The sequence below is a fragment of the Manis pentadactyla genome, chromosome 14, assembly GCF_030020395.1.
Source record: "Manis pentadactyla isolate mManPen7 chromosome 14, mManPen7.hap1, whole genome shotgun sequence".
Lineage (NCBI taxonomy): Eukaryota > Metazoa > Chordata > Mammalia > Pholidota > Manidae > Manis > Manis pentadactyla.
In genome coordinates, this window is record NC_080032.1 from 71702804 (window position 1) to 71711875 (window position 9072).

Consider the following 9072-nt stretch of genomic DNA (forward strand, 5'->3'; position numbering starts at 1 on the left):
CAGGGTTCAATTATTTACCCATCTCTTTACCATTAGGAATCAATTAATAAAAGAGGGCCATTCAGGCAGTGGCTCTTACTTTATATAAGGCATAACTAAGAAGTTTGTTAAAATGAAAATTCCTGGCTTTGTACTCAGACACTCTGATCCTATAGAACTAAGATTAGCTCAGGGGTCTGTACTTTTGCCCAGACCTCCCAGGGAATTCTTATGCCTGTGGTCCTTAAAACACATTTTGAGAATAGGGAATGAAAGCTGGTCTTCCATACCAACTGGTGTGGAGGCAGAAGCCAAAATAGAATTATTGATAACAATAGTATTAGGAAGATTTGGGGTTGGCCTGGTCCAAGTGGCAAGTATTAAAAAAATAAAATGGTGGTAGTGGTCCAGGCACAGCAGTGGCTGAGATTAAAAGAAAAGTGCATTGGGAGGATTTAATTAGAAGCACTTTTTGTGAACTGTTTAATACTGACTATGCCCCAACATAAGTCCTTAGGACCCAGGACATCACTAATACCATTGGTCAGAATATAGGATATCAGATATCATATGAGAGTTGGAACTCTAATATGAATTTGATGAACAGTTGGCCCAATCAGATTCTGAACTTATCCTGAGGTTTAAGATAGTCCTTCCTGAAAGCGTGATGGCTGATTAATTGGATGATATGACCCATGGTTTTCAGTCATCCCTGGCGTTGCTCTCACTCAATGGACTCATGAGCAAAGCAGCAGTGGTGGCAGTGAAGGAGGCCATCATGAGTTTATCACGTGGACTTTTCTTCGCCAGGGCTAACCCATCTGCTAGCACTGCTAAAGTTCTAATCGGCAAGCCACAGTGATCATTGACAAGGAAGAGGAAAATAGGCAGCTTATCCATACTTTAAGGGGAAAACTGTCTATCTGATTGTAGATCACCTACACCAGGCTCTTCCTGACATGTGGTATACAATGATTTATTCCTACCTACACTCCCTCTGGTTGCATATTTACTTCCATGATGGTTATATATCACCATTTATAAACTTACTGGATGCATTATGCACCACTATGACATTCCAACCTCATAGTCTCAGACAATTCTTCTTAGAAAAAGAAATGAGAACTGAAGCCCAAACTATTTATTGGTATCATACTTTCTCATGCCTGCAAGTTGGCCTTAAAATAAAGTGGAATCTTTTAATGAAAAAGCCAACCAGGGTATCAGATTGGGAGCCTCATTTTGCAAAATTAGAGTTCTATCTTGCAGAATGTGATATATGTTCTCTACCAGTGACCAACAATGATACTTTCCGTCCCAAAGGAATAAGATTCTAGGAAACTAGCAGTGTACTTGAGAGTGGCACTGTTCGTGATCACAGCTAATAACCCACACTTTCAGAATTTTTGTTTACTGAACTTTTGAAGATAGGTATGTCCATGTGACTAAGTTCTGACCAGTGGAATAATAACCATGAACTTTTCAGCTCTCAAATCCTAGTAAACAAGGAAAAGATGGGATGTAGTAATAGTGAAATTAAGTTTGGATTAGAATCTGCCAGCTGGTTATTTCAGGCTCCATTACCAAAGAGGAAGAAGAGGTAGTGATGTATGGTGGGTCACGATTGTAAAGGAGAAATAAAGAGTACAGGAAGAATCCTAGAGGACTCCTGGGATTACTTTTTACCATTACCTAGAGGTATCAGAGTAGGAGAGACATGTACAGGCAGGATCACAAATGATTCATCCCCCTCAGAACTGAAGGTCTGAGTCACTCCACTGCAGGTGAGATGATTAGGCAAGGGAGGAAAGAGAAGGGTGGAGAGTGTACAAGCTTAAGTGCTTCCAGAAGGTTAGAAACCCAGCCTAGGTAAAGGGAGCAGTAAGTCATAAATCATAAGTACTAGCTACTGTCTCATGACCAGTTGCAGACATACAAGCTTTAGCCACAGTCTCTACATTGAATTTATTATTATTACTATTTTGTGTTTCACAACTGTACTAGAAATTATTAGTTGTCCCCCACCATCTCTTTCTCTCCTCTTCCTCTGTAACAGAACACCCAGTTTTATCTAGGCACATGACGACTCAAAATAAAGACTGCTTTTCCTTATCTCTTTTTAAGATAGGTATGTCCATGTGACTAAGTTCTGACTAATGAAATAAGAAGCAGAAATATCATTTGTGAAAGTTTTAAGTGGGTGTGGGGAGGACATACTATTTTCACTTCCTTCTTTTTCTTGCTGACTGAAATAATGAGTATTTGTTGGATTAAGACAAACATATGAAATATTTGAAACCCATAAGTATTAAGCCTAGATACCGGGTAAATTAGTAACTTATGAGATATGGGTGAAACTCAGAGCCTGTGCTAACTATAGGTAATGCATAAGCAAGTAGCCTGTGAGACATAAGCAGAAATCATAAAATGTGTTAAATATAGATTTTGAGTAATTTAGTAACTTGTAAGATGTGTTGAAGCTATATATAAATGGAGTGCAGTACAAATGAGAATGCTATTTACAGGTAGAAAGTGATGGAAAGATCAAGTCCAAGTACAGCTACATCTCTAGGCTGCCAGCTATGCCATCCCCCAGACAGCAACTATGGTAGACAGAACTATAAAGTGGCTCACCAAATTTCTAGCCTCTACTACATTCACATCTTTCCTTAGTTATTCATCAAACACTAATTTAGGCATTGTTGTGAAGGGATTTTTGCAGACATGTTTAAGCTTCAAACTAGTTAACTTGAAAATAGGGAGGCTAAGCAGGGGTGCCTGACCTAACTACAAGAGCCCCTTAAATCTGGGTCTAGAGATGAGAGACAGCCAGAGACTCAAAGCAAGAGTTGTTGACAAGCCATCACTGCCTCAAAGATGGAGGGGCCACAAAGCAAGGAATGTGAGCAGCCTCTTGCTGATAGCCAGTGAAGAAAAGGGGACCTCAGTCCTGAAGCTTCAAGGAACTGAGTTCTGTCAAGAACAATGACTTTGGAGGTAGATTTTTCCACAGAACCTCAGAAAGATCTCAGCCCAGCTGAACCTTCATGTCCCTCTTGCGATACCTTGAGTGGAGAACCTAGTCAATCAGTGCCAGACTGCTAACCTAAAGAACTATGACTAGTAAATGGGTATTATTTTAAGCTGCCAAATTCGTGGCAATTTGTTACACAGCAATAGGAAACTCATACAGCTACTCAGTAGTGATATTCGTTATAGGCCCATTCTGGCCTCATATATGCTCAGCTCTGCAAACACAGATAACACCCAGAGTTGTTCAGCAGGCTGCTAAGGGAGCTACAATTGTCACTAGGCATACTCCGCCTTGGCTGTTGCTGATAGAGTAAATGAGTGTGTTAATTCCAGCCATCTTCTGTCTGCCAAGCTCCCTTGCTCAAATCCCAGCTCTGCTCCTCATAATCACACCATAGAAGAGGAAGACTGATGTGGCAGAGAGAAAGAGAGGATTTATGAACATCGTGTAACCCAGTATTTAGGTAGTGTGGTCCTTCTACCCCACCTGCATCCTATCCTAAGTGTGTTAACTTGTTATCCCATCTCTCTTTCCTTTTCATTCTATGTTTAAATTGTATTTAATAAACTACAGAATTCAAGCATCTTTTTGGTTGGCAGGACTTTTTGTTCCATGACCTCTGTGATAGCTTGCATGGCAGTGTACTTAAGAGGCTACTTGCTGCATCAAAGTAGTTTCCCACAAGACAAATGTGGACATAATGGCTGGCACTCAAGCAGCCATCTTGGACCCATGAGGTGGAAGGTCCATGCTGAGAATGGAGTAGCAGTAGGAGAAAAGGAGAAACAATTTAGAAGCAGCCTGAGTTCTTTACATAATGGATGACTGTGACAGCCCGATTGTCCACCTCTGATTATTTTGTATGTGTAAGAAAAATTAATTTCTTTGAAAAGTCAGTACTTTTGATATTCTGTCACTCATAGCTAAACCTAACTCTACTTGATGCACTGTTTCATGTTTCCTCCACTACTTTAAATAACTGGTTTCCAAAATGTGGTCCAAAGCCCATTGAAATGATTTGAGCTACATGTCAAAATTTTAGTTTCTTAGGTACTACCAGAAGGTCTAGAGTGGGTAACAGGAATCTGTAGCAATAAGCCTCTTTGGGTATTTTTATGTCATTAATATTTGGAAACTACTGATCACAGGGAATGTGTGTGCCATTTAAATTTATAATTAGTCCAAAGACTAATAAATGGCAAGGAATAAAAACCTGGAGAGGTCCCCAAAGGAATTAAAAGGCTAACATGAAATACCTGGAGATTTTTGAGCTGAAGGGAAAAAAAACAACTTTGAAAGTTATTCCTTTTGTTAGTTTGTGTGGTCAGCCATAACAAATTATCACAACTTTGGTGGCTTAAAACAACATACATTTATTCTCTCAGTTGTGGAGACCAGAAATGCAAAATCAAGGTGAGGCTCTGGGAGAGAATTGATTCCTTGCCTCTTTTAGCTTCTGGTGGCTGCCTGCTATTCCTTAGCATTCCTTGGCTGGTGGCCACTTCACTCAGAGCTTTGTCTTCACATTGCCTTCTCCTCTGTATGTCTTTCCAATTTCCCTCTGCCTCCCTCTTATAAGGATACATATGATTGTATTTAGGGCCCACCCAGATACTCCAGAATAAACTCTTCCTCTGAAGATCTATAAGTTAGTCACATCTTTTGCCATACAAGGTAATATTCACTCTTTAGCTATGTAAGTAGTATTAACAGGTTCTGGGGATCAGGAAGTGAATCTCTCTTTTGCAGGGGTAGGGGAAATTTTTTCTCCTATTAAGCACCTTAATATCACTTTGGGGTAGAGTAGTTATTCCTGTCTGTTAAGGACAGTTGGAACACATTTATACTTTTCCACTAATTCATCTTTGGAATTATAAGGAGATATTTCATGCATTACACCCAGAAAGTAAAATATATTGGCCATAAAGTCATATTGGCTGCCACACCCTCTGTCCTCTTTTAACTCAAGTCCTGCTCAGAGAAGCTCCTCTGAATTGCATTCCAGTATTACTGATGAGATCAGGGTAGGTAGATGATTCAAGGGAAGCTGGTTTATGACCTGTAAAGTTACCTTTACAAGTGGTTGTAAATATCTGAGACAAACATACTAGTTTCCTGTGTAATTTGCACTATGGAATTTGAAATATAGAGAAGATTGTCAATCAGTGAAGAGATTTAGATTTAGTAGTCTAGGGTGGATATCCCCCTATAGTACCTACCTATTGTGAAAATTACATGACACAATATACTTAAAATACCTAGCACAGTACTAGGCTCACTGGAAACCCTCAGTAAATTGAATATAGTAAGGACTTTACAGCCAGTCTGAAAGAAAAACAAGGTGAGTAAAACTACCAACATTGTCAAGTCACAAGTTTTAAGAAATTTGACAAAAGTTCTTCTAGTCTTTTGCACCTTGTTTTATGAAATGTTATCAGGAGCCCAGTGAATTGGATTCCTGTTCTCCAATTCAGTCAAGTTCAACACATGGAATTTTGTTAAAACTTCCCTTCCTATCAGGTGTGATTATACCATAATAATAAGGGATACCTAAATTTTGTTCAGAAACCTTATCTCTAGTTAGAAATGTGCATTTCTGACCATCTATACATTGCAGGTCCTAGATGACTGTGTCCTGGTCCTAGGGCACTTCTTTGTTATATATAGTAGTGATATTATGTTTCACCTCTAATTGACACCAACAGGACTGTTTTCATGTAGCGGGAAAGAGTGTCATATGCATGTAGCATCACAGAACTCTTCAAAGATAGACATAACTAAAACTGGGCCGGGAAGCTCTAGATTAATCCTTACTGCCTCACTAATACCATACTTAGATTTCTGCTTTAACTATATATATCCATTCTTGAAAAGCTTCTCACTTTGCTAAATTATGCACCAAAAACACTCAAATCTTATGCAACACTTTAACAAAAGCAATAGCAAAAAGTGCTAATAAAAATAACAGCTGAGTTAAAAATGTATGTTTAATTCCTGAGAAATAAACGCTACAGAAAATACAGGGAGGGGGTGGGAAGCGAGAAGATAGCATGAAGTAAAAAGCTAAAAAGAAGCATTTTAAGGTTTTAAATTACAGAGACATGGGCAGAGCTACATTGTTAGAATTTCCAGATGGAGAAGCTATTGCAGACTTGCACAGAATGTAGTGAAGCCAGAAATTTTGGCCCATGTTATTGTACGTATGTATATTTGTTTGTTTGCATAGCTCCTGGGGAGAACTATACATTAAGCACTGTCAAGACAGAGTTTGGGCCAAACAGAGCCAAAAAGAACTTGTGAAGTATAGACATCTTGCACTCTACTTTTCCTCGGTGGCTTGCTATGCATCACTAAGATAGTATACTGTGTTAGCTGGCTATGCACACAAAGCTGCGGTTGGATCAACCTCTGCTCATGAGAGTATACCCAAAGCAAATGCCTTACTCACTTCCATACACAAGTACTAATTGAAGTGACATATAAATAGGAAATGAGTTAAATAAAAGTTAAACTAACAATTACAGAGAAATCACTTGAAACTATCCCTTCCATTAGACCCACAGAATTTCATTCCAGTACCTTGAAACCTAGTATTTTAACCTTAATTGCTCTTTTATGAACCTCTTTAGATCTCTTGTTACCTTTTAGTTCTCAAAGCCTTTTTAAGTAATCTAGCACCTCAGTTCTAAGTGTATCAAGTGATTGAGTTATTCATCTTTTTATACACAGTGACATATCTTATACAGGTATATAGTTCATGAAATAAAATGAAAATCCATATACATGCCACTTTCTTTATATTTGGTACATCTGAATGCTGATAAAGTCTCATATATAATCTATTTTAAACTCTAACTTGGTCTTAGTATTAATGGTTTTATGCCAGCTGGCAACTTTTCTTTATCTTATTTTACTTTCCTTCTCTCCAGATAACTGCTATAAGGTATACTGACTGAAGGGCTCTTTTGCTAATTACAGCCATCCTCTAATTATTTGGTTAAGAGCCAGAAAAAAAAAAAAGCAACTATACTTAAATAAAAATGTTTCTTAAAAACCAACAGATACATTCATCACATTGAAAAAAATGTTTGCATCCTTTTATCATATTAAAACACCTTACAAAGCTTTACAGAAATAAGTAAATACATAAAGTTTTTCATTAACTAATCAATATGTACTGATAATGTTAGTCAAGACTCTTAAGAAATTAGGCTATAAGCACTGTCTATATTATTTTCCTTTTTCCTCCATTTTTGGAATATTTAGAGAAAAAAAGAATTGCCAAACTTCCAAGGGGATATATGTAGCTATGTGAGGGATTGCTTCTTTTTTTTCATTGGCATGTAATCTCTGTTTAACTCCAATAAAAATGCAGTTGACCTTGCTGGTCCTGAATCTGCATGACCCTAAGAGTGGGTGCATACTTAAATTTTGTATGCCAGGGCTCTTGCTTGCCTCGCCCTAGTTCTGGCCTGAGAAGAGGTATCCCTTTTCCTATCAAAGACAGTTCTTACTCTTGTTCCAATTCTTCCTGCCATCCATCTGCTCAGGAATTGTGATCCCAGTATTTCCTATCTCCTGTATTTTCAGCTTCTTGCTTTATACTGGATCCTTCTCTTCAGCATTTTCCTATCTTTAAAAAGACAAGCAAAAAAGCCTCCTCTGACCATACCTACCTTCCAGTTACCACTCATAACATTTCCCTCTCCCTTTTGCCAACTGATTTTAAATACTGATAAGAAAAATACCCAAGTGTTACATACGATCCATTTAAGCATTTTGTTTCTAGTTACTCGTCTTTTCCACTTTCCACTAAAACTGCTATTACTTAGATCTGGTAACAGTTCACAAAGTGTGGTCTGGGGATCGGTGGACTTTCCTGAGACTCTTTCAGGGGTTCCATGAGGCTTAAACAATTTTCTTAATAAAATTAAGATTCTATTTGCCTTTTTCACTCTCATTCTCTCACAGATGGACTTGTTATCCAGAGACTACATGAAATGTTCTATCACAACAGGTTAAATGTAGAAGCAGATGTGAGATTCCATCTCTTGTTGGTTAAGCCGGATAGTCAAGAGATTTGCAAAAATGTAAAATAATACCATGTCTCTCCCTCATTTTTTGTTTGTTTGCATGATTGTTGCAGAAAATATAGTTATTTATCCTACTTGGTCATACTACCCATATCATATATTGCTACATATTACTGACCATTTTATATATTGCTAGATTAGATTCAGTAATTTTTCTAAGGATTTTTTCTGTCTACATTCTTTAATTTGTCTGTATTTTTTTTTTTTTTGCAATGTCTTCAGCAGGTTTTGGAATTAAGGTTATTCTGGCCCCATAAAATAAATTGAAAAGTGTCCCTTCTTTCTCTGTTTTATGATAGAATTTGTGTAATATTGGTATTGTTTCTTCCTTAAGTGTAATACAGTTAATCAGTGATACCATCTGGGTTTAGAATTTTGTGGTTTATTCAGATTTTCCATTTTTTAAATTTGTATTTTTCTGATTTTTAGTGATTCGGAGCATTTCTCCTTTGTGTTCATATCCTTAACCCATTTTCCCATTGGGGTTTCTGTCATGTTCTCATTGATTACTAGAAGTTTCTTGTGTATTCTAAATATTAATCCCTTATCAATTTCAGTCACTGATAAACACTTTATCCATGTGCCCAAGATCTTTTTCTGTAGTATCCTTTGTTGATGTAATTTTGATATTAAAAAATCCATCATTTTCTCCCTTCAAAATGTATTTTTTCAGGGGTCTTAAGAATTCTCTCTTCCTGTCAACATCTCCTAATTATCATATAATCTTTCTCCAACATTTCATTAATTATCCTGATAGTTTTGCTCTACACACTTAGGTATTTTAATGATCATGATTTTATTTTTTTAATGACATAAGATTTTATTTTCAGCTCTACTGAGGTACAGTTAACATATAACATTGTTTAAGATGTACAATGTATTGATTCAATGTACTCATATTTTTCAAAATGATTATCACCATAGCTTTAGCTAGCACCTCTGTCATGTGACATAATTCCCTTTTTG